Here is a 26,126-nt window from a genome sequence, read left to right as displayed (position 1 = left end):
TTTAGCATGAACGAAACTTAATTCAGATCCATAGCCCATGGTAATTTTTGTTATTTGACAAAGGTTGTTTAGAGGGCCACTATTTCTTAAGAAATTAGCGTAACCTATAGCAGTGAATATACTGAATGTATTAACAGGAAAAATCTTTCAATACTACATATGTCAGTTAAAATATTTCCTTAAGTTTGAATAAAATTGAACTTGTATAGCTCTTAGAGTTCAAAGACTAAATGAATGCTAATTTCTCAATGTAACTGCATACTCTATCTAGTATAGTTTTGGATGTCCCAAATATTTAAAATGCTGAAACTGAGTAGTACCTCATTCATATGAACTGTTTCAATCAGATAGCATGTAAATATCAACAATACTTATGTTTCGAATAAGTATTCGAAAAGTGCGTGTGCGTGTGTGTGTGTGTGCGTGTAGTTTAAGGTATTTCTGAGCTGTCTGTGGCAGTCCAGTAGAATTAAGGGAATTTACCTAGAGAGCAATGCATGTGGTACTCTTTACTAATGTTCTTTAACAGTGAATATAAATACAGATTTGTAACTATTAAACCATAAATTCATACTATTAATGAGCATTAATGTAAAAAAATTAGCAACAAAACTGGTATTTTACATTTAAACATAGAGTTAGGAAAATGTCTAATGTTTCTCCAGGTCTGTTACACAGATCTGTTTACATTTAATATAAAAGTTACGAAGTTTTTGTTGATATTCTTGAGACTTTTTTACATTAGTATTATACATAGATTAAAAAGAAAAGATTAAGTAGTTTATAATAGTGCCTACTTTCATTTTTTTTCTAATAGTGCCTATTTTCAAAGGAAGTAGGAATTTTCATGTGATATGTTGACAATTCTATTTTCAAACATAATTTCCATCTCAATATTTTAGTTAATTGAATTTCTTAAATAGGCGATCAGATTGGTTTTAGGCATGCCTTGTCGGTCTATCAAATCAAATTCTCAGGCTCCTAACATATCCTAATTTGCTTGCTGTGTTTTTACTTTAATGTCCTACAGTTTTTTTAAATAACATTTTTTATTTTTCAGTTATAGTTGGAATACAATATTATATTAATTTCAGGTATACAACATAGTGTTTAGACATCCATATAACTTACAAAGTGAACACTCCAATAAATCTAGTGCCCCTCTGACACCATACATAGTTATTAAAATATTATTGACTATATTCCTTATGTTATACTTTCTATCTCCGTGACTATTTTTAACTACCAGTTTGTGCTTCTTAATCTTTCCCCTTTTCACCATCCCCCAATCCTCCTCCCATCTGGTAACCTTCAGAATGTTCTCTGTATATATGAGTTTTTGTTTATTTTGTTCATTAAATTCCACATGTAGGTGAAATCATAGCATTTGTCTTTCTCTGTCTGACTTACTCCACTCAGCACACTACTCTGGGTCCATCATGACATATCTTTCCATCTGCGTGTGTATTTTAATCTGAAGTAAGTCTCTTATAGCAACATATGTAAGGGTCTCGTTTTCTTATCCATTCAGCCACCCTATCTTTTGGTTAGAACATTTTAATTCTTTTTTATTTGAAGTACTTGTTGATAGATATGTAGTTATTGCCGTTCTTTATTCATATTTTTGATAAATAATTTTTTTTTCTTCTTAAAGAAATCTCTCCAGTATTTCCTGTAATGCTGGCTTGGTGGTGATGAACTCCTTTAGCTTTTTCTTGTCTGGGAAGTGTGCTATCTGTCCTTAGTTTTTAAATGATAGCTTTACTGGGTAGAGGAATCTTGGTTGTAGGTCCTTACTTTTCATCACTTTGAGTGTTTTGTGCCAAGCGCTCTGGCCTGCAAAGTTTCTGCTGAGAAATCAGCTGACAGTGGTATAGGAGCTCCTTTGTAGGTAAACTAATTGCTTTTCTCTTGCTACTTTTAAGATTCTCTTTGTATTTAACCTTTGGCATTTTAATTATGACATGTCTTGGTGTGAGCCTGTTTGGGTTCATCTTGTTTTGGACTCTCTGAACTTCCTGGGGTTGTATGTCTGTTTCCCTCATCAGATTAGGGAAGTTTTTCATCATTTTCTTGAAATATGTTTTCAATTCTTGCTCTCTCCTCCTTCTGGTACCCCTGTGATGCGAATGTTGTTATGCTTGATGTTGTCCCAGAGGCCCCTTAAACTACCTTCATTTTTTTGGATTCTTTTTTCTTGTTGCCGTTTTGATTGGGTGTCCTCCACTACCCCATTCTCTATATCCGTGATTTGATCCTCCACCTCGTCCACTCTGTTGATTTCCTCTAATATACCCTTCATCTCAGATATTGTATTCTTTATTTCTGACTAGTTTCCTATTATGTTTCCATTTCCATTTTTGTTTTTTGCCTCTTTGTTTAAGTTCTCACTGAGTTAATTTACTCCTCTCCTAAGTTCCTTGAACATCCTTATCACCAGAGTTTTGAACTCTGCATCTGGTAGATTGCTTGTCTCCATTTTAGTGAGTTCTTTTTCTGGATGTTTGTTCTGTTCTTTGATGTGGGACATGCTTCTTTGTCTCCCCATTTTGGCTGCCACCCTGTTCGTTTCTATGTATTAGGAAGGGCTTCTAAGTCTCCTGGTCTTAGAGTGGCTTTATGCAGTAGGCGTGCCATAGGGCCCCTTTGCACATACCTGGGAGGGGTCCAGTTGCAGGCCACGTTCAGCCACAGCCTGTGCACCTCTGGGGCCCCTAAGCAATCCACAGATGGTTGCCACCCGTGCTGGGCTTATAGGTGCTTCAAGGGGCCAAGCCAGAAACCGAGGCCGGCTGCCACTGCTAGTGCAAGGCTTGAGGCTGCTCACCAGAGGCTACAGAGCACGCTGAGGCCAGATACTGCTGTTTTGGGTTTTGTGAGCCTTTGAGAGATTTTAGGAAAGTCTGCAGCGGGAGCCAAGACAGCCCATTTATATGGAATAAACCACTGAAAGTGGCTTGGGTGGGCCTACAAGTTGGGAGAAGCAGAGTCTCAGGGAATCCTCTGAGCTGAGTGACCTGTGTTATCTGCAGGCAAGGAGGGGAGAGGGCTCAACAGAGGAACAGAGGCTTCTGCCTGCACCTCTGTCTGGAAGCCAGCCTCTCTTCAAGCCCTCGCCCTGAAGCCCAACAACTCAGTGCCTCCCTGTATGTCCCTGGCACCCCTTGGGCAGTTGCCCAGCGCTGGCACTCAGAGAGCCTGTCGGTCAGCAAGTAAGGCTGGGCGTGGGCCTTTTAAGAGGAACGTCTGTGGCTACTGCAGCCCTCCGTCTCACTCAGCCGCAACCTCCATTGGTTTTCACAGCCAGAGTTTGTGGGGAGCTCTCTTCCTGGTGCTGGAACCCTGGGCTGGGGAGCCCAGTATAGGACCAGGACCCCTCACTCCTTAGGGAGGGAAGGGGATTCTGCAGCCAAGATAACCCTCTCGATTGCCACATGCGATTGTGGGACAAGGCTGTTTCACATCTTCACCCCTCCTATGGTTTGAGGTGACCTGTTATTTTTGTTCCTAGTTGTAGGGCTTCCGTTCAGCCAGACCTCAGGTGACTCCATGTGCTGGTTGCCCTGTTGTTTTGTTATAATTTTGATGTGGTCGCAAGAGGAGGAGTGCACAGCTTCTACATCATCTTGACTGTTCTTCCCTCATACAGTTTTAGCTCTCCTTCTTACCAGTGATTTTCACTCGTCAGGACATTTTTGATTTAGGTACAAATGTTTAATATCCTGGCTCCATCATTTATTTGCTAATGGATACTGGACAAATTTTTTAACTTCTATAAATAAACTTCAGTAAAATCTATATCAGGGCTATTGTGAGGATGAAATAAGATAATGAAAATAAATTTTGTCACAGTGCCTGGTGCATAGTAAAACATAGTAGATGATGGATGTAGCAGTGGCAATAGTATATCATATACACGTTTTGCTTTTCTGAAATTTAGCAGAGTAGGAAGGATCAGAGAGTGATGGAACTCTGTTGTATGCCTACAGAAAGTAATTTAACTCAGATAAATTTGTCATTTAGACATCTAAAGGAAGGAAACTTGTCAGCAGTGTTGCCCTTATTTCCTGTTTTTTTCCCTTTCACTGTAATTCCTGTTCTGTTTTTTTATTTCTGTTGAAGCCAGTGCTCTTTCTTCCCTTCTTCTTTCTGACAGCTGTTAACTTTAGTGAACGACGTAGTATATAATTCTTTTTTGTGATACTTACAGGCTGTGTGTTAAAATCTACCCTCTGTATTTATTGATAATACTCAAAACATGCAGGACATTGGTCTCTATACAATAATGATGTTTATTCCCATGTTTACAGAGTTGGAGGAATACTTTCTTTTATGCTACTTAAAAGACTGAGGAACGATATTACATTTGCACCAACCTTAAATCCTACTGGAACAAGATTGAGTAGAAATATCTTTTTGCTTTTTATATGTTTATTCAGTTCTGTATTGAGTTTTTTAATGTGCTCAGAATTTCCAACACCTTGAAAAATAAAGAGAAATGATAGTGTTTACAGGTACAAGTTAATGATTTTTTGTATTTATGATAACATAGAACATTTTGAAATTTGAGCAAACATTTTAGAATTTGTTTCTAAGTTGGATACATCACTGTTTACTTTGAAAGCAAATAAGAAAAGACCGCTGGATTCATTGTTACAAACACTTTAGATACCCACTAAATAACTATGGCACTATAAGTGAACAAGGGGGGGGGGGTGAGGGTAAGTTGGTAGTCTTGTGTAAGTAGTCAGAGTTTTAGTTTAAATAATGATCCCCCAAATACAATTTCCTGTCATTAACCTACCTGACAATTTCCCCCTAAATTTATGGATTCCTATAAAACTTACTGTGAAACTTGAAATGCTTATAATAGTCTATTTCAGACTGAGTATAAATAATTTACAAAATATGATGTAGGTGGAAGAGTTTAGGAATCTATAGAATATTATCCATCTATTTATTCTTTTAACCAACTTTTGTTGTTGAGTTTCTGGTATATACCAGGTACTATGCTAGGCATCAGGAAGGACAAAGTAGTACCTTGTCTTTGGTCGGAACATAACAAAATGCTTTCATGCTCCAGCTCTGCTCCCATTTCAGTAGTGCTCTTAACCTGCTATCCTGACCTCAATAATGATCTCTTAATATCTTGCATTAGCATTATGTTGCTTTCTCTTTTATTTCCCTATCATATGTTTTTCAGATTAGAACACATATATGTATGTGTATATACACATACATACACACATAGATCCTGTCATGACAAAGGACTCTAAAAAGATGATTGCCCCTCACTTACACAAATAAAATATATTTATTCAAGAAAATGTGGAAAAATCAGAATATAAATAATACAAAAACCATGAAGTTAATGTCTTACATTCTATTCAATTCAATGTGGTAATTGCTGTTGGCAGTGTCTGTTACTGTTTTCCTTTATAGTCCTGCTGGCTTTCTGGCCAGAGCAAACTATTAAAAGTGTGTTTGATACCTGTATGCCAGTGTTCATAGCAGCATTATTTACAATAGCCAAGAGTTTGGAAACAACTCAAATATCCATCAACAGATAAATGGATAAACAACAGATGGGCGGAGGTGTATATCTATATATCTAGTCTTCTGACCTTAAATATATCGTTTTTCATGAGCTCAGAGTTTCTAAGACCTTGAAGAATGAGAGAAGTATGTATATAATGGAGTATCTTTCAGCCGTAAAAAGGATTGAAGTTCTGATTCATTCTACAATGGGGATGAACCTTGAGAACATTATGCTGAATGAAATAAGCCAAATACAAAAGGACAAATATTGTAGGTAGATATGGGAACCTTGTTTGTGTATTATTCACCCCATGCTTGTGAATCATTTTTGAGGGAGATCAGGAAAGTGAGTACCTGGTATTATTCAGACTTATTAGATGGGGAAATCTCAAAACATTAATGGGGATTCAGGTGTTGGTGGCCAGAAAGAATGACAGTATCAGTGCCTACATTGTGAAGTATGTATAATGCTATATCTTTAACCCCCACCCCCAATTTTTTTGGAAGGTTATCCTATCCTCACTTGAATGTGTAAAAATGAGATTAATAAATGGAGGAATTAAGATAATTGACTAAAGTTATTATACAATTAGGTATTTATAAGGACAGAAAATATTAACAGATCAGGTCGATGATGGAATGACAAAAATGGTAATGATAGAGTGGAAGCTACCATCTTTTGTCAGTGTGACCAAAGCTATTTCACAAGACTTTTGAACCCTTTACTTCTTCCAAACGATATAAAATTAGTTGTCCCTCTTATGTAATGCCATATTATTTTGTATATACTTTTCTATGGCAACTGTCACATTGTATTGTAATTGTTTCCATGTTTGTCTCCTCACGCTCTGTTGGTGGTGGTGCTACTTGAGGACAGGACAAGAGGAACATATGTCTTATCTTCCCACTCAATGCCTAGCCCTATACCTATGTTTAGTATTTATTGAATGAAATTGATAGGGCTCTCGGGGAGGTAAAGAATGTAGTAGGAATGTTAAATTTCTGAACCTGAGATTACCAGATTTTTGTCATTGTTAGATATCATGTAAAGACTATCCTGTTCCTTCTGAAGACTAGTATAGTGAGCTTCTGAACTAATGGTATTTTGACTGTAGGACTTTGGCACTGATTTTGAAGTCATGGCATTTGGCTCCTACTTTGCTATTTTTGGCTGGGACTTAGGTTAGGAGAGAAAGTTTTCTGTAGAAGATTTTGATTTCAAACAAACTCCTTTTGGGCACATTAACTGAAGCCTTCATTTTTCAAAATATGAAAGAATTATTAAAGACCTAAAAGCCTTTCAGTTGAGGATTTTGCTGGTGTATGTAGCAGGAGGCAGTGCTTAGCTACATCCTAATAGATTATTTTTATGTATGGATTATGGAGAGACAATACATTACTGCAGATGGTAGTATGCCTAATTTTAGAATTCTGGATTTGAGTCTCACATTCACTATTTATTAGTAAGTATGTGCCTTTCTGAACCCGTTTTCTTATTTGGAGAATTCTTGATTCATTTCCATCAATTCCAGCACCTCCTGCCAAATAATAACAAAATATTAATTTCTTTGGTCTCAGTAAATGGCACTAACTGGTTGTTCAAGTCAAGATAGATTGCAATCTTGATTATTCTTTCTTTGCATCCACTTCATCAGAAAGTCATTTTGTTTCCCACCTCCAAAATGTTGTCATGCATACATCTATTTTCTTTGTCTCTGCTGCTTTCACAGTAGCCTGAACCGTAATTATTTCCAAATGACCTAGATTTCTATAACAGTCTCCTACCTAGTCTCCCTAATTCTGCTCTTCCTCTGCTATAATCTGTTGTTCATATAGGAGAGTACTCTTTTTATAAAATAGAAATGATCATGTTATTCTTCACATTCTTTACACCCTAAGCGACTTTCAGTTTTACTCCAAATAGATTCCAAATTCATTTCTTGTAAGACTTTTAATGATGGGGTCCCTGTTGACTTTTCTAATTTTATTTTTACGTACTTCCTCTTAAACTACGATATGTTACCCATAATGGTCTTCTCTTAGTTCTAACCTGTTCTATTCAATATGGAGGCTGCTAGCCACATGTAACTTTTGAGCACTTGAACAGTGGCTAGTCTGAATTGAGGTGTGCTGTTAAGTATAAAATATACACTGAATTTTGGACTTAATATTAAAGAAAGAATGTAAAATATTTCATTAAATATTCATTGTCTGTTGAAATAATGTTTTGAATATATTGGGTTAAAGAAAAGATTTTATTGCTTTTACTTTTTAAGGTATGACTACTAGAAAATTTTAGAATACCTAATGTGGCTTGCCTTTGTGGCTCATCTTATATTTCATTGGACAGCCTTTTCTAATTCATCAAGTTTTTAAGTTCCTCAGGGCTTTGTACATGTGTTCCTTTTTTGCCTACCTCTTTGCACAGCTGGTTTCTTCGTGATCGTCCTGTAGGATCTTGTAATCCTTAACTATCCTATAAAATTAAGTTCTTGTTTGTTTCCCTTATGTTTTATATCCTTCCTTGAATTTGTTTGTTCACTATTTTTCTGACTTCCTAACTAGCTCCAGGAGGGGAAAAAACATATAGTTTATGACAATATATTCATATATTCAGCACCCAGTTAAGTGCTCTTTCAGAGTAGGTTCTACATAAATACTTGTTAAATGATTAATATTGAAGTACCCTTTTCTCAGGTTTATGGTAAGGATCAAATATGTGAAAATACTTTATAAACTGTAAAGGGCCCTACCAATGTTACTTATATGTAAAGAGCTGAAGAAATTGGTTGTGACTCCTGGGAAATTAAGATTCAATTGGATGAAGCATAGTCTGTGAATTTAGTCTGTATTTCAGTGTGTTTTCCAAACTGCATTTGCTAGTTTGACACAATATTACATATATTGTGTGACCTAGAGCTTTTGGGGGTTTTCATGTTTCATAAATAATTTTTAAAAATTATTTCTTTTATTTCCTTCAGAACTTTTCTTTTTCATCTTGCTTATTAATGTTTATTTTAAATCTAACCACAAAACTTCAATTTTTATATTAATAATGCCTTAAATTTGTTAAATAGTTTTCAGGCCTCTTCCAAATCAACTAACTTCAGTAATCCTGAAAAAGGAGACACGTAGCCTATCATAAAATGAGAAAAAAATAAAGTAGATCAAATGAGTTTTTTGCCCAAGGTCACAAAATTATTTTATGGAAGACCCAAGATTAAAACCTAGCTCTTCCAACTTCTGTTCTTTATAACACAGAAAAGTTAACACTAATTCCATCTGGTTTGCAAAATCCCATAACTTGTAATGGAATGGAAACTCTTTAAATTTCCCCTTAACCTTCCTCCTCTTTGGCAACCATCAGCTTGTTCTCTATCTATATCTATAGGTCTGTTTCTATTTTGTTTATTTTTTACTTTCATTTTTAGATTCCACATATAAGTGAAATCATACAGTATTTGACTTTCTCTGACTTTTTCACTTAGCATAATAGGTCCATCTGTGTTGTTACAAATGGCAAGATTTCTTTTTATTCTTTTTTCTTTTTTTTGCTGAATAATATTCTGTTGTATTTATATACCACAGATTCTTTATCCAATCATCTATTGATGGAAATCTAGGTTGCTTCTATATCTTGGCTATTACTAGAAACACTGCAATGAACATAGGGGTGCATGTATATATTCGAATTAATATTTTTGTTTCTTCATATAAATACCCAAAAATAAAGTTGCTGGATTGTATGGCAACTCTAATTTTTTGAGGAATCTCCGTACTGTTTTCCACAGTGTTTCTCCACATTCTCAACAGCACTTGTTATTTGTTGACTTATTGATGACAGACATTCTGACAGGTGTGAGGTGATATCTCATTGTGGCTTTAATTTGCATTTCCCTGGTGATTAATAATGAGCATCATCATTTCATATGTCTGTAGGCCATCTGTATGTGTTCTTTGGAGAAGTTTCTATTCACGTCTTATACCCATTTTTTAATTGAATTTTTGTTTTTTGATGTTAAGTTATATGAGTTCCTTATATATTTTTGGATACTAACTCCTTATCAGGTGTTTCATTTGCAAATATCTTCTCCCATTCAGTAGATTGTGTTTTCACTTTTTTAATGGTTTCCTTTGCTGTGCAAAAACTTTTTAGTTTGATGTAGTCCTGTTTGTTTATTTTTTCTTTTGGCTCCCTTCACCAAGGAGACATATCCAAGAAGATATTGTTAATAGTGATGCCAAAGAGTTTACTGCCTATAATTTCTTCTAGGAGTTTTATGGTTTCAGGTCTTACATTTAAACATTTAATTCATTTTGAGTTTATTTTGTATGTGGTGTAAAAAAGTGGTCCGATTTCATTTTTTTGCATATATCTGTCCAGTTTGCCAACAACACTTATTGAAGAGACTGTCATTTCTCCATTGTATATCCTTGCCTCTTTTGTTGTGGATTAAAATGATTGTATAAGTGAGGATTTATTTCTGGGCTCTCTATTCTAGCCCATTGATCTCCATATCTGTTTTTATGCTAGTGCCATAGTGTTGAATTTGTTGGCATATAATTGTTCATAGTATTCTTTAATGATTCTTTGTATTTCTTTGTTGGTGGTTGTAACTGCTCTTTCATTTGTGATTTTATTTGTGCTCTCTTTTTCTTAATGATCTTGGCTAAAGGTTTGTTAATTTTATCATTTCAAAGAACCAGCTCTTAGTTTTATGGATCTTTTCTATTGTATTTTTTTTTAAATTTCTGTTTTGTTTATTTCCACTCTGATCTTAACTATTTCCTTCTGTTTATTTATAGTTTTGTTTGTTCTTCTTTTTCTAGTACCTTTAGGTATAAAGTTAGATTTTTTTATTTGGGATTTGTTTTGTTTCTTGAGATAGGCCTGTATAGCTATGAACTTCTCTCTCAGAACTGCTTTTGCCGCATCCCATAAATTTTGAAGAGTTATGTTTTCATTTTCATTGTTTTAAGATAGCTTTTTATTTCCTGTTTTATTTCCTCTTCAATCCGTCAGTTGTTTAGTAGGATATCATTTAGTCTCTACATATTTGTGTTTTTTCCAGTTTTCTTCCTGTAGTCGATTTCCAGTTTCATGCCTTGTGGTCAGAAAAGTAGCTCAATATGATTTCAATCTTCTTGAATTTATTGAGGCTTATTTTGTAGCTTAATATGTGATCTATCCTGGAGAATGTTCCATGTGTACTTGAAAAAAATGTGTTATCTGTAGCATTTGCATGAAATGTTCTATAAATGTCTTTTAAATCTATATGATCTAATGTGACATTTAAGACTATTATTTCCTTATTAATTTTCTGTCTGGATGATCTATCCATTGATGTGAATGGAGTATTAAAATTCCCTACTATTATGTATTAGTGTGGATTTCTCTCTTTACATCCATTAATAATTTTTTTTTATATTTAGGTGTTCCCATGTTGGGTGCATAGATATTTACGATAGTTATAGCCTCTTCTTGAATAGATCCCTTTGATTATATAATGTCCTTTGTCTTTTTTTTTTACAATTTTTTTTTGTTTTAAAGTCTTATTTTGTTTGATATGAATATTGCTACCCCAACTTTCTTTTTGTTTCTATTTGCCTGGAATATCTTTTTCCATCCCTTCAGTTTCAGTCTGTATGTCTTTCTGTTTAAAGTTTGTTTCTTGTAGGCAGCATGTTTTTTAGTCCATTCAGTCACCTTGTGTCTTTTTATTAGTGTATTTAATCTATTTAAACTTAAAGTTATTATTGATAAGTATGTACTTATTGCCATTTTATTAACTGATTTTTGGTTGTTTTTATGGCTTTCCTCTCTTCCTTTTTTCTCTTGATCTCTTCCCTTGAGGTTTGCTCATTTTCTTTAGTGTTTTGTTTGGGTTCTTTTCTCTTTATTCTTTGTATATCTTTTGTAGATTTTTGATTTGTAGTTACCATGATAATTTATGTATATCATTTTGTATCTACAGCAGTCTGTTTTAAGCTGACAGGCATTTAAGTTCAAATGTATTCTATAAGGACTACATTTTTATTTCCCCAACTAAGCTTTATGTTATTGATGTCATGTTTTAGATCTTTTTGTGCTGTGTATATCCTAACTACTTCTTGTAGTTTGAGTTTGATACTTTTTTATTTTTAACTTGGTAGTGGCTTTTTAAATGTCTTATTTGCTGTATTTATTAAATATTTGGCTTTACCTGGGCGATATATTTCCTTTCTCATGTTTTATTTCTGGTTATGACCTTTCCTCTTCTGCTTAAAGAAGACTCTTAAACATTTCTTGTAAAGCTGGTTTAATGTGATGAACTTAATTTTTGCTTTTCTGGGGACCTCTTTATGCCTCCTTCAATTTTAAATGATAATTTTGCTGGGTAGGTTATTCTAGGTTGTAGGATCCTTTCTTTCACCACTTTGTAGCTGTCCTGCCACTCACTCCCTTCTGAGAAATAAATTTGCTGCTGAGAAATCAGTCGATAATCTTATGGGGTTTCCTTTATAACTAATTTGTTTTCTCCCTATTTTCTTCAAGATGTCTCGTTAGCTTTTGCCATTTTAATTACTATATGTCTTGAGTGGGCCTCTTTGGGTTTGTCTTGTTTAGAACTCTTTGTACATAAAGAGAATTGAAGGAACTGCCTGAATCACAGTGAAGGGAGATCACAGATGACAGTGGTGCACCAGGTGTAGAGAGCAACCAATCCAGAATGAAAAACGTCAGAAGGTTTCAGAATGGACATTTCAAAGATATAAAATTAATAGCAGGTATGATAAATGTGTTGAGGAGATTTATAAAATTGGATGAATTGGGAACATTTGGGCATGAGTTAATAATAAGTACATATAAAGCTAAACAAACAAAACATTTATTAACTCAAGGGAAATTAAAAAATTGGGCCAAGAAAGTATAAGTAATCACAGCACACTTCATAGAACAGCTGTTACTAAAGTTACATAGGTGTATTAATGTATACACTGAATCTTGGTTCAACCAAAAGCATATTTTAATTATATAGGAATGATAAGATGTAAGAAGTGTGTGTATGGTTTGGTGGGCAAGGGGTGGGTGGTGTGGGTGATGGAGAAAGAGAACTAAGGTGTCCTTTTTCACTGTGAGAGATCAACAGGTAAAATATTTAATACTTTCTTTTTGGTCCTAGGCCTCATATAACTGATAAAAATTTATAACTAAGTGAGGAAACAAGGTGATGAAGTAGACATTAGCTAAAGGAAGGCCAGATATTCTTATTACTGGGTCTGTGGATGATGTGAATCTTTAAAAATTATTTGCAAAATTTGTTTACATGTGCATAAAGTTCTTAAGGGGATTTGTGACTCCTAACCTGTCCAGACCGCTGCCTCAGCAGGAGAGGGGGTAGAATTGTATGGTGGTGGTGTTTTTCATCATGCTTATAAGATGTGGTGGTTTTGGTATTGATTCTTGATTCATTTTTTTCATGTGTTATTTCATCATAAATGAAAAATAACTTTGGCTGGGAAATGAAATGCTATTTTATTTTTGGTTACTTATCAAAATAAATCTCCAAAGTAGTGCTTTGTATCTTTGCGCTGCTTTTTGAGTTAATGTCATCAGCTCTTCTGATTCACTGGTTTTCTTTTGATGGGTGGCTGATAACCTGTTTAACCATCTATCCCTCCATCTTTCCCACTCTTAATGTTTTTTTTTTTATTTTATTTTATTTATGACATTTTTCTATTTCCAGAAATTCCATCTGGTTATTTAAAAAATCTGTCTTATCTTTGTCAGTCTCTTATTCCTTACTCATGAAAGACATTCTCTTTTATTGATTTAAGTATTTTAAAAGCGCTTAGTTTGTATTCTGCATTTGATAATTTTAGTAGTCGAAGTGCTTATGGGTCTAATGCTGTGTTTCAGCTGTCATTTTTTGAGTTTTGTTTATTGCTGTGCATTAAATTTTTGAATGGTGAGCTTATTTCCATCTGTATCAACTTTGGTGACTTGATTGAGCATTTTAAATAAAGGGGCTTCAGAGCGGTTATGTGAACATGAATTAGTATGGATATTTGGAAGTCTGTGACTGTGAGCCCAATTTTAGCAGGATGTAGACTGTATATGATAAGCGTGGATCTGCATTTTAGTAACCATTTAAATGCTTGGCAAACTATTTACAAATGCTTTCATGTACTATAAATAGTGAGGGAGTTTTCCCCTAGCTGTCTGAGGTCAGCATGATTTGGCTAATTAAAATTAATATTCATTATATTTACTAGTTATTACTCTCCCGCTTATTTTTATGTAGAACTTATTCTTATTCTACTGACATTTATTATGTGCTTTATGATGGACATAATCTTTGATACTAGGGATATAGAGATGTTCAAGACATAGTCTCTTTTGAGGAAGTCAGGTAGCAGACTAAACTGAGAAAACCTTATGGATAACTTAAGAATGTTCAGCCTTCATTGTTGTTCACATTATACAATGGTTGCCTAGTTCTAAAAAGTTAAAAATAATAGGGTATATTGGCAAGTAAAAGGAGTGGGTACCTTGTTCTGAGTAAGAGACAAAGCTGTTTTGAAGTGAATGGAAAAGTATATGAGACATTTAATTTTAGATCATTTGGGCCTCATTAAGGTGAGGCTGTTTGGTTGGAATTGTCCAAAGAACCACATGGTGAAGAAAGTTGGAGATAGACATGAATATAGGAATATACTAGATACTTGATTGGTGGTGAGGAAGGTGTCAAGCATCACTTATGTGGTAATGTGCTCTTCGTTATTTCAAGGAAAAATGTGTTCTGACCTAAATTTTTAAAAATAGCTTTCTTGATATGTATAATTCACATGCTAAATGATTTATCTATTTAAGTTATAGAATTCAGTGGTGTTTAGTATAGTCTCAGATGTGTACAACATCATCAGTTTTAGAACATTTTCATCACCTCAGAAAGGAACCTTGTACCCTTTAAGTATTGCTCTCTGTCCTTCCCAGTCCTAATCGATCACTGATCAACTGTCTATAGATAATGTCTATTCTGGACATTTCATATAAAGGAATGATTTTATGTGGTATTTTGTAGCTAGCTTCTTTCAGTTAGCATGATGTTTTCAAGATTAATCCAAGTTATAGAACATATCAGTAGTTCATTCTGTTTTTGAGCTGTGACCTAATTTTTTTAAAATGGAAATTTAATTACAGACTTTTTATGCCACTGAATTAAGATCTTTTGAATATCTTTTTTTGAAATGTTTCTACTTTATTAGGCACTTCTCTTAGTGAAAATGTAAATATTTGCAATAAAGTCTACAACTTAATGATATCCTGTATTATAAAACAAGATTACTATTTCAAGAAAATAGCCCACTTGTTAAACAAGTTTCCTTGAATATTTTATTTCTTGGCGTTACTTTAGCATACTAATCAAAATGCCATTTTAATAGCAGTGAAAAGGTAATTGATGTGATTTTAATGCATTTGATTCTGAGCCAGAAATCCATGATAAAATTTCTTAGCTTAATTAGATGCTGTCTCTCAGGCCTCTGGAGCATTCATGTAATTTTCTAGTTCTAATATTTACTTATATTTTCTTAGTATATGCCCTCACCTACTTATAGGATGCTAAAGGTAGGTAAAATGTTTTTTTTCCCCACTATGTGAGTCCTCCATCTCAAAGAACAAAACAAGTTCAGTCTTATGACTTTACTACTATTCCGTGATTTCCTGGCTTTATTTTAAGCATTGTTAGATGTTTTAATTTTGTTTTGTGAGATAATATTATATTGTTCCAGTTACTATAGCTGTATAACAAACCACCATAAAACTTAGTGGCTTAAAACCATCTTGTTAGCATGTCCACGGATTCTGGACAGAGCATTATGAGGAAGGCTTATCTCTGCTGCTTCATGCCTGAGAAGCTGGGAAGACTCAGAGGCTGGCATTGACTCTTTATCTAGGGCCTGGATTCATTCAATGGTGTTTTCACTTTCATGTCTGGAGGTTGATGCTGGGACCACAACTGGGCTGTTAGCCAGAATACACTTGGCCTCTCTGTGGTTTTTGTGTGGACTAGTTTAGGTTTCTTAACAGCATGGTGGCTGGGTTCCAGGAGTAAGCCCCAGTGATCATTTCTGATATACGCTATTGGTTTAGTCAGTTAAAAAGCTTTGCTCAGGTTGAAGAGGAAGGGACATAGACTTCACCACTCAATGAGAAGATGTGGGATAGGCAAAGTAGCCATGTTATGGATTGAATTATATCCCCCCAAAAAGGTATGTTGAAGCCCTAATCCCCCAGTACCTCCAAATGTGGCCTTATTTGGAAATAGCATTGTTGCAAATATAATTAGGGGAGAAGACATATGAGGGGCAAATGCCATGTGACAGTGGAGGCAGAGAACACTGCTTGAAGTGCTGCAGCTACAAGACAAGAAGTAAGAATTGCTGGCAAACCACCATAAGCTAGGAAGAGGCAGGGAAGGATTCTTCCTATAGATTTTAGTAAGAGAATGACCTTGCTGATGCCTTGATTCTGGACTCCTAGCTTCCAGAACTATGAGATAATAAGTTTCTGTTGTTTAAAGCCACCCAATATGTGATACTTTATTATGGAAGCCTTAGGAAACTAATAAAGGTCATCTTTGGTAAATACGGTTTGCTACAGATGTGTTATAAAAATTATTCCATAACTTTTTTTCTTCATTTGTATCTGGTAACCATACCTACTTATTTTGCTCATCTATACTTTTTTATAGCCAACAGAAACTTACCAGGAGGGGCTGTTTTAATAGCCATCAGTCTAGTTTATATGTTAACATTTTTTAGTGAACGAATACAAAACATTAAAAATTATTAGTGTATAGCTACAAAAGGAAGTTGGAATAGGAGTTATATTCATTGAATTGTGCTGTTTAACAATCAAAATTCATCAAAAGTTGTTAAGGGAATGTTAATTAAGTGCCTACTATTCACACAGCTTTGTTCTTAAATCGTCAAGAAGATTCATGGAAAGTAAAGAGTAGTATCTTTGACCTATTATACTCTTTTTGGGTGACAGTATGAATATATGTGAAGTAATCTTTTCATTTCTTAAGGCAGCATGTATAAATGGTTAACAATTTGACAATATAAGGATAATATTACGCAAATACCGTAGGGTTGCAGAAGTTAAATTAGTTGATAACATCAAGTATTTGAATGTGAGTGCTCAGTGAATATTAACTATTATATCTTTATTAATGAATGTAAAAATGGTTAATATAGATGAAAGTTATAGAAATGGAGAGAAAAGTGAGATAGAGCACACAGTTACAAACACAGTGAAGAATGAATGCTGTTTGGAAACGGCAGCATTTCTCAGAATATGTTTTGCAAATCATGGTGAAAAAAGGATTTCTGTCCACTCAAGTTTGGAAATTGCATTCCTCCACCTCCTATCCTTAATAGTGTATAATAATATAGTTATGTCTCTGAGAAGTGTTATAATGAAAAAATATTAATCTACAGGACTTCAGTTTTCAGGAATATGGTGCACTACATAGATTGGAAAAACTCTTCTTTGGTAAAATATTTTGAATTGCAAATATCCTTTTCAGTTCGAAGTTGTACTTCCAAAAAAGTAGGGTAAATGCCCTTGGGCCAAAAACAGCCAGAAACTGCAAACCAGATGACCTCAAACCCACCTGTTTGTTATGTGAATTTATTTACTTTTGGACTTCTTTAAATAATAATAATAATAATAATAATAATAATAATAAAAACTGGAGTAGCTATGTTAATTTCAGACAAAGCTAACTTGACAAGAAGGAAAAATTTTAGGCATACATAATGACAAAAGGGGTCAATTTTCCAAGAAGATAAAACAGTTGGTGAGGCAAAAACTGATAGAACTTCAAGGAGAAATAGGCAAATTACCATTGTAGTTGGACACTTTAGCACTTCTTTTTTGATAACTTATAGATACAGATGTTAGAAAACCAGTAAAGATATAGCTGAGCAGTACCATTAATAAACTGGAAATAAGTGACATTTTTAGAATTTTTTATCTAACAACAGAGCACACATTCTTCTCAGGCTCACATGTAACAGTTACCAAGATGGACTACATTTGGGTCCATTGATCACACCTTAACTTGCACTCTCAGATAGCAATGAAATTAAATTAGAAATAACAAAAAGATAGCTAGAAAATCTTAAAATGTTTGAATATAAACAACATAGCTCTAAATAACTCAGAGGTCAAAATAAGTCTCAAGAGAAATTGAAAATATTTTGAACTAAAGGAAAGTGAAAAGCATCAAAAGCAGTGCTTAGAGGTTAATTTATAGCATTGAATGTATATATAAGAAAAGAAGAACGATATAAAATCAGTAATCTAAACTTTCACCTAGGCAACTAGAGAAAAAGAAAAACTTTAAGCAAGTAGGAGAAAATAAATAATAAAAATTAGAGCAGAAATAAATCAAATTGAAAACAGGAAGACAGTAGAGAAAATCGGCAAAACTCAAAGCTGGGTCTTTGAAAATATCAATAAAATTGACCTCCAGTCAGGAGAACAAAGACCAAAAGAGAGACGACAGAAATCACTGATACAGTTGACCCTTGAGCAATGCAGGGGGTTAGGGGTGCCAACCTGCCACACAGTTGAAAATACATGAATAACTTTTGACTCCTTAAAAACTTAANCGAAATACTGTTTTTGATCCCTGGTTGGTTGAATCTGTGGATGTGAAACCTGGAAACACAGAGGGCTGACTGTATATTTATTGAAAAAAAAAAACATGTTTAAGTGGACCCTGCAGTCCAAAAATGTGGTGTTCAAGGGTCAATAGTATAAGGAGTGAAAAAGGTAAGTTTTAAAAAAAATTTAATTGCAGTAAAATATATATAACGTAAGAGTTACCATTTTTAAGAGTACAGTTCAGTGGCATTAATTACATACACATTGTTGTGCAACTGTCATCACCATCCATCTCCAGAGTACCCATTAAACTCTCCATTCCCCATTCCCCTGGTAACCACTATTCTACTTTCTATCTATGAATTTGACTATTCTGGGTACCTCAAAAAAATGGAATTATATAATATTTGTCATTTTGTGATCAGCTTGTTTTATGTAACCTAATGTCTTCAGGTTTCATTCATATTGTGGCTTATGTCAGAATTTCCTTCCTTTTAAAGGCTGAATAATATTCTACTTTATGTATATAACATATTTTGTTTATCCATTCATCTCTTGATGAACACTTTAGTTCCTTCCACCATTTGGCTACTGTGAATAATGCTGCTAAGTACTTGGTTGTACAAATATCTCTTTGAGGCCCTGCTTTCAGTACTTTTGGATATATAACCAGAAATGAAATTGCTGGATCCTATGGTAATTATGTTCAGTTTTTTTGAGGAAGCATCATACTGTTTTCCACAGCAGCTACACCATTTTACATTTCCATTAGCAAGGCCAATACTTGTTACTTTTATTTTTATTTATTTATTAAAATTTTTTTCTAGTTTTATTGAAATATAATAATTAGTTGCTCATATATACATTATGTAATTCAATGTTTTTTCAATTATAGTTGGCATTCAATATCATCTTCATTTCAGTTGTATAGCATAGTGACTAGAGATCTATATAACTCACAAAGTGATCACCCCACTAAATATAGTACCCTTTTTCCCCCTTACAAGTTTATTACATTAACTATTTTCCTTATGCTGCACTTTATATCTCCCTGTCTATTTTGTAACTATTCATTTGTACTTCTTAATCCCTTTGCCCTTTTTCGCCATCCCCTGACCCTCCTTCCATCTAGCGCATTACCCTTTAGGTCCATCAAGGCAATATCTTTTTCCATCCCCTTCCTTTTAGTCTGTGCGTGTCTTTTAATATGAAGTGAGTCTCTTATAGGCAGCATATGTCTTATTTTCTTATCCATTCAGCCATTCTTTCTTTTGGTTGGAGCACTTAATTCTTTTCCATTTGAGGTATTTGTTGACAGGAATGTAGTTATTACCATTCTTTATTCATGATTTTGATACATGTTTTTTCTTCTTAAAGAAGTCCTGCCAACATATCTTGTAATACTGGCTTGGTGTTGATAAATTCCTTTAGCTTATTTTTGCCTGGAGAGCTCTTTATCTGTCCTTCAACTCTAAATGATAACTTTGCTGGATAAAGTATTCTTGGTTGTCGATCCTGGTTTTCATCACATTGAATATTTTGTGCCAAACCCTTCTGGCCTGCAGAGTTTCTTTTGAGAAATCAGATACTACTATTATGGGAACTCCGTTGTGGGTAACTGCTTTTCTCTTGCTGCTTTTAAGATTCTCTCTTTGTATTTAACCTTTGGCATTTTAATTATAATGTGTCTTGATGTGGGCCTCATTGGGTTCATCTTGTTTGGGACTCTCTGAGCTTCCTAGTGTTATATGTCTATTCCTTTCCAGATGAGGGAAGTTTTCCACCGTTATTTCTTCAAATAGGTCTTCAACTTGTTTTCATTCAGATATTTTTACATTTAATTGTGTCCCATAGGCTCCTTAAATTATTATTATAGTCTTGGCTTTTTTCTTGCCATTCTGATTGAGTGTCCTTTACTTTATATTGGTAGTTCAATTCTCTTTTTTATCCACTCTGTTTATTCCTTCTGATGTACTCTTTATCTCAGATAATGTGTTCTTCATTTCTGAGTGGTTCCCTTCTATAATTTTCATTTCCATTTTTATGTTTTTTATATCTTTGTTGAAGTTCTCACTGAATTCATCTACACTTCCCTACGTTCATTGAACATCTTTATAACTAGTATTTTGAACTCTGCATCTGTTAGATTGCTTGACTCCATTATTCCTGGATCTCTGTTCTTTTCTTATATGGTTTCTGCTTCTTTGTTTCTATGAACTAAGCAAAACTCCTAAGTCTCCCAGTCTTACTAGCGTGGCTTTGTGTAGTAGGTGTCCAGCAGCACAGTCCTGAGAGGGGTTCAGCTGCAGGGGTTTAGCCTCAGCCTATGCCCCTCCAGGGCCACCTGTTAAGATATAGCAAGCACCTACAGATGCTGTGCTTATAGTTACCTCAAGAAACCACATCAGAAACTGAGGCCAGCTGCCACCAGTGTGAGTCTAGGCGCTGCTCGCAAGGAGCACCAGACTTGGTGAGGACACAACTAGATGTGGCTCGGGTGGGGCTGTGAGTTGGGGGAGGCAGAGTTTTAGGGAATTCTCTGGGCAGAGTGACCTCTCTTATCCAGTTTGATGTCTCAGCTATGGCAGTGCTGCAACGGGGAAGGGCTCAACAGAGGAACAGTGGATACCGCTGGCAGTTCTCTGTGGGAGAAAGACTCGCTTCTGGCCCTCACTCCAACAACTCATTGTTCCCCTGTAAGTCCCTAGTGCCCCTGTCCCCCATGCAGCCAACCAAGCGCTGGTGCTCAGAGTGAGCAGGTCTATCACTGCGAAAGTCTGCTCCCAGTCACTGCTCCTTAAAGAGGCATCTGCGGCTGTGGCTGCTGCTGCCGCAGATTCTGTCCCACTCAACTGCTTGAGACTGAGCAGCCTCACGTCCTCGCCCCCTCCTACCTTCTACTGTTGCAGGTTGATTAACTATTTCTCTCCCTAGTCGTAGTGCTTCTGTTCATCTAAAACCCAGGCAACTTTCCTTGCTGTTTACTCTGTGTTTCCATCACAACTTTAATTTTGTCGCAAGTAGGATGAACAAAGCCCCTATTTATGCCATTTTTTCCCAGAAGCCTCCTATTTTTGTTATTTTTAATAATAGCCATCCTTATGTATGTGAAGTTAGTTTTCTTTTTCCTAATTAGTGATGTTGAGCATCTTCTTATATGCTTATTGTGTTTATTGGCCATTTGTATATCTTTGGAGAAAAGTCTGTTCAGATCCTTTCCCCATTTTTTAATTGGGTTGTTTGAGTTGGTGATTTTAGTTCTTAATATGTTCTGGATGTAATCTCTTATCAGATATATGATTCTCAAATAGTTTTCTCCCTTTTTGTGGGTTGCCTTTTCACTCTGTTGATAGTATCCTTTGATATACAAAAGTTTCAATTTTGATGAAGTCCATTTTATCTAATTTTTTTCTTTTTTGCTTATGCTTTTGGTGTCATATTTTAGGAATGATTATAAAGTCATTGTCATAAGCTTTTTCCCCTGTGTTTTTTCTAAGAGTTTTATAGTTCTAGCTCTTATGCTGAGGTCCATTTTGAGTTAAGAGGTAAGTCTTTTAAATGATCTTAATCTTGAATTTCTTATCTCTAAAGCGAAAACATTACTTGTCCTATAGAATTATGAACATTGAGTTAATATTAAGTGATGTGAAAAATCCTAAAAGAATGCTAAATTGTTGACTTAGCCTTGCTATAAACAATGATAAAAAATAATCATAACAGTTTAGTTATCTGTATTGTGCCAATTTTTTTCTCTGTTTAAGAAAATCAAATGAAATTAGTGTCTATTTGAAGGCACTTTTTGGAAAGTAAGGTTTGTTACATAATGAAGTCCTGACTAACATTCTGGAATTTCCAGTTTTCAGGAATCAGAATGAATCAAGGAGTCTCAAAACTAGAGGTCATAGTGGTGGGAGTGGGAAGGTTTTGTAGCTCCTAATTCTTCATCTCTCAGATGCTCCTCAATCGACTGGATTCTGATTTCTGCTTTTTTTCATGGACTCCCTGAGGTCATTAGTAATCACATCCATCGCCAACTTTCGGGCTTGCTCACTCTTGATAGTGGTTAAGAGGAAAGAATCTCAAATCAGACTTTACGTTTGTTTCTCACCAGCTTTCTGACCTTCTCTGTTTTTTATTTTTTTTCCTGTGTCATTATTTCTTCACTTTTGAAATGCGGAAAACAGTGACACATACTTTAGAGTGTTTTAGATTTTGGATCAAAACTGGACTTTTTAAAAGTAGTCCTTTTGGGGAGTAAGAGCATCCTTATAAGTTCAAATAAAATATAAAGTAATAAAGAGACCATGATTATTTCTCATGGGAGATCCTCTTCAAATGTAGCAATATCCAAGACTTTTACTAAACTTTATATTTATTATTTCATTAAGATTTTACTTTTTTTAGAGCAGTTTTATGTTCACAACAAAATTGAGTGGAAAGTACAGAGATTTTCCATATGTTTCCTACCCCCACACATGCATGCACTTCCCCATTATCAACATTCTCTACCAGTGTGGCACATGTGTTAATAATTAATGAACCTACATCGATGCATCATAATCACTCCAGATCCATAGTTTACATTACTGTTCACTTCTTGGTGTTATACATTCTATGTGTTTGTACAAGTGTATAATGACGCTTATTTATCATAATGGTATCATACAGAGTATTTTCACTGCCCTAAAAATCCTCTCTGCTCTACCTGTTCATTCCTCTCTTCTCTCCATCCCCTGGCAACCTTTGATCTTTTTACTGCCTCTTTAGCTTTGCCTTTTTCAGAATGTCGTATAGTTGGATTCATATAATATGTAGCTTTTTCAGATATAGTTGGAATCATATATTATGTGGCTTTTTCTGATCGACTAAGCCCTTTTAAGATTGAGAAATAATTCATGTACCATAAAATTCGGTCCTTTAAAGTATACAGTTCAGTGGCATTTTTTATATTCACAAGGTTGTATAATTATCACCATAGTCCAATTCCAGAAGATTTTCATCACTCCAAAAGGAAACTTGTACCTATTTTTAGTCATTCCTCAATCCTCCCTCCCCCAGCCCCTTGAAGCCACTAATCTTTTTCTGTTTCTGGATTTGCCTATTCTGGACATTTTATATAAATGGAATTATATAACATGTGGCTTTTTGTGTCTGATCACTAAGCCTTTTTAAGATCTTTTTAACCTTTTCATATTTTGTTCATGATTAAAAATAAATGTATAACACTTCTGTAGGTAGATAGGAGCTTTGTGACGTAATTGCATTGTCAGATTTATTATGTGTTCATGACCTCAATTTACCATAGGATGAAGGAAAGAGGTTTAGAGGCGGCTGAGTGGAGATTTGGAAAAGTAAATTTAGAGGAAAAATAGGACATAATGATATATGAAAAATAATTCAGCCCTTTAGGATTTCTAGAACCATGAGTATTAAACTTTATTGAAGCGCAACTGCAATCAAATACTCTAGTTATACTTAAGAATATAAAATTCGAAGATGGGTTGTTGAATCTTTGATAGTTATAGACTAAATCTCATTTCAGCAAGTTTGAAAGGATGTCAGGATTGTACTCTTGGTTATTCTGATTCTTTAAATGGAAGCCTGTTGCTACAGTGTACAGAAGGGGTATGATAAATTTATTTGTTTTATACACTTGAAATTTATTTAATTTCATTAATCAGTGTCACCCCAATTTTTAAAAAATTCTTATTTGTTTTAATTAAAGCAAGTTATAGGTGTCTTTTGTCTTTGCTGCAGTTAACTTGAGCAGAGGTCTTTTACATAATAGAAATTTAAAGCATTAATTCTTAAAAGTTGTAAGTATATTTGAAATTATTGATATTAGTAAAAGGTAACATTTTTCTATAAATTTACATATTAGGTTTTCTGTTTTAAAATATAATGTGCTTTTGAGATGCAAATTAGCACCGTGTTCACAGTTGAATTTGTAGTTGTGACTATGTAGAGAGGATCAATAGGATAATAAATCATAGGCTATCTTTTGTCTCCCACAGCTCCTACCATTTCTTTGCATAAAGAAAGTTTTGGCTAAATTATTCCTTGCTTCCTATCTGGCCTTTTGCTCTGATGAACTGATGTGCTGCTGGTCTATACATTGGCGAAGACTTCTTTTTACCTGGAAGCCTAAATAATCTACCTTATGCTTCTTTTCCTTGGGTCCTATACTTCATCCTCCTTATCTTTCTTGGGGACTCTTCCCTCAACAGTGAGAGCCCCCGATCCTTTCCATAATACCATTCCCAAGGTAAGTAAGTTCTAAAAGGGGAAAGTTATTGAAAAGTAAAAGAAAATAAGAGGTATCCTTGGGTTAATACAACTCTTGTCCCTTGTTCAGCACTTATAATCAAATCTTTGTCTTAGAAGTTCCAGCCTCAATGTTGAGTGGCTTAGCTATGACCTTAGAATCCCTTTTCCATGTTATCCTTCCCCTACATTGATTTTTCCTGCTGGGTTAGGTGGAGGAAGGGAGCGGGCAGAGGGATAGAGTCGTGTGTTTTGAGGTGAGGAAGAAAGCCTTGGATAACTCACGAGGAAAATAGGATCTGCTAAGATAGTCTGGATGGGATTTTTATTTGCGTGCATGTGTTGGAGTTTTAATTTGTGAGTATGAATTGCTTTATATAACCAAAGTTGGCTGAGAATATGCTGATTCAGAAAATAATTTATAGTGATTTAGCTATTTACCTACTGCATAAAATTTAAGATATTCTCAAAGCACATAAAAACACTTTGTAGTTTTCAGCTTTTATGTGTCTTAGGGACTTCACAATCAAGAAGCTCTTTTTATGATAGTTTTTGAAAGTCTATAATACCTTAATCTATTATCTATTGAAAATCTATTATTGCTTAAAAATCTATTTTACCTTATCTATTAACTCATTAGGAATGTTTAGTTTTATAAAGATATTCATATATGGTTATTGTTCATGTTTTTCGTTTCCAAAGTAGTAATGCCTTGTTTGAGTATTATTTGTGTATATTATGTTTTTCAGCTGAATTTGTTGCGTACATATCTGCTTAGGAGGTTGGTATGTCCAATTACACATATATGGACATGTGTATAAATCATTGAATCTTAGAGATGGGAATGATCTTAAATGCTTTTCTAGTCCTGGTTGTCAACTTAAAACAGAGATACATCTTCATCCAACTCTTGACATATGGCTCTAATAATTGCTACTGTATTGTAGCCTTGGTAGGGAATATCTATTCTTTTTAGGCATCTCATTCTATTTCTGAATAGTTCTATTTGAAAGTTGGACCTTGAATCTGTCTCATTGCGTTAACTCAACTGTTTATCATAATTTTATCCTCTAGAACTAGACTGTCTTCTATAATAAAAATACTCTTCAGTTGCTTGAAGACAGATATCACGGGTCTCATTACATCTTTATGTCAAGCAAACCTAGTTTTTGTTGAGTTGTTAGTCATGTTACAGGATTTTCCTATCCTCATTACCTAATGAACATGCTTGAATTCTTTGGCTTTCAAATATTTTTGACTACAACCCCGATAAAGATTACCTTTTATATCCCAACTTAGTGCACTCATGCATGTATATACGTGTGAGTACATAATTTTAATACATATGTTACTGAAACAAAAATTTTGTGAGATGATAGATATATCTTTACACTGACATTTCCTGCTCTTTTTCATTATTAAAAATGCTAGCGTTACTTATTAAATTGAATTTTATCACTACCTAATGGATTTCAACCTGTAGTTTAGAAAACACTGTTCTAGTTTGTTCATGCTGTAGAACTGAAACAGTTTTCACAAACTAGATGTTGAGATAATGATTGTTAAAACAGATTTTACCTTTATCACCTTAAAGAGAGTATTTTGATGGTAGTTATTAAGTAAAACTTAATAGGATTAGCAAGTTCTTGGTAAATACCAAGTT

General features: G+C 34.5%; 1 protein-coding gene across 6 annotated transcripts in view; it reads left to right on the top strand.

Annotated features, from left to right (window-relative positions):
• The window catches only part of EVI5 (ecotropic viral integration site 5), a 183,586-nt gene that overhangs the window by 11,952 nt on the left and 145,508 nt on the right, over positions 1-26,126 (top strand). The window lies entirely within an intron of this gene.

Source organism: Pteropus medius, unplaced genomic scaffold, assembly GCF_902729225.1.
Source record: "Pteropus medius unplaced genomic scaffold, Ma_sr-lr_union100, whole genome shotgun sequence".
NCBI classification, from domain to species: Eukaryota; Metazoa; Chordata; class Mammalia; order Chiroptera; family Pteropodidae; genus Pteropus; species Pteropus medius.
Note: the sequence above shows the minus strand (reverse complement) of the source record. Positions and strands in the feature narration are given on the sequence as shown.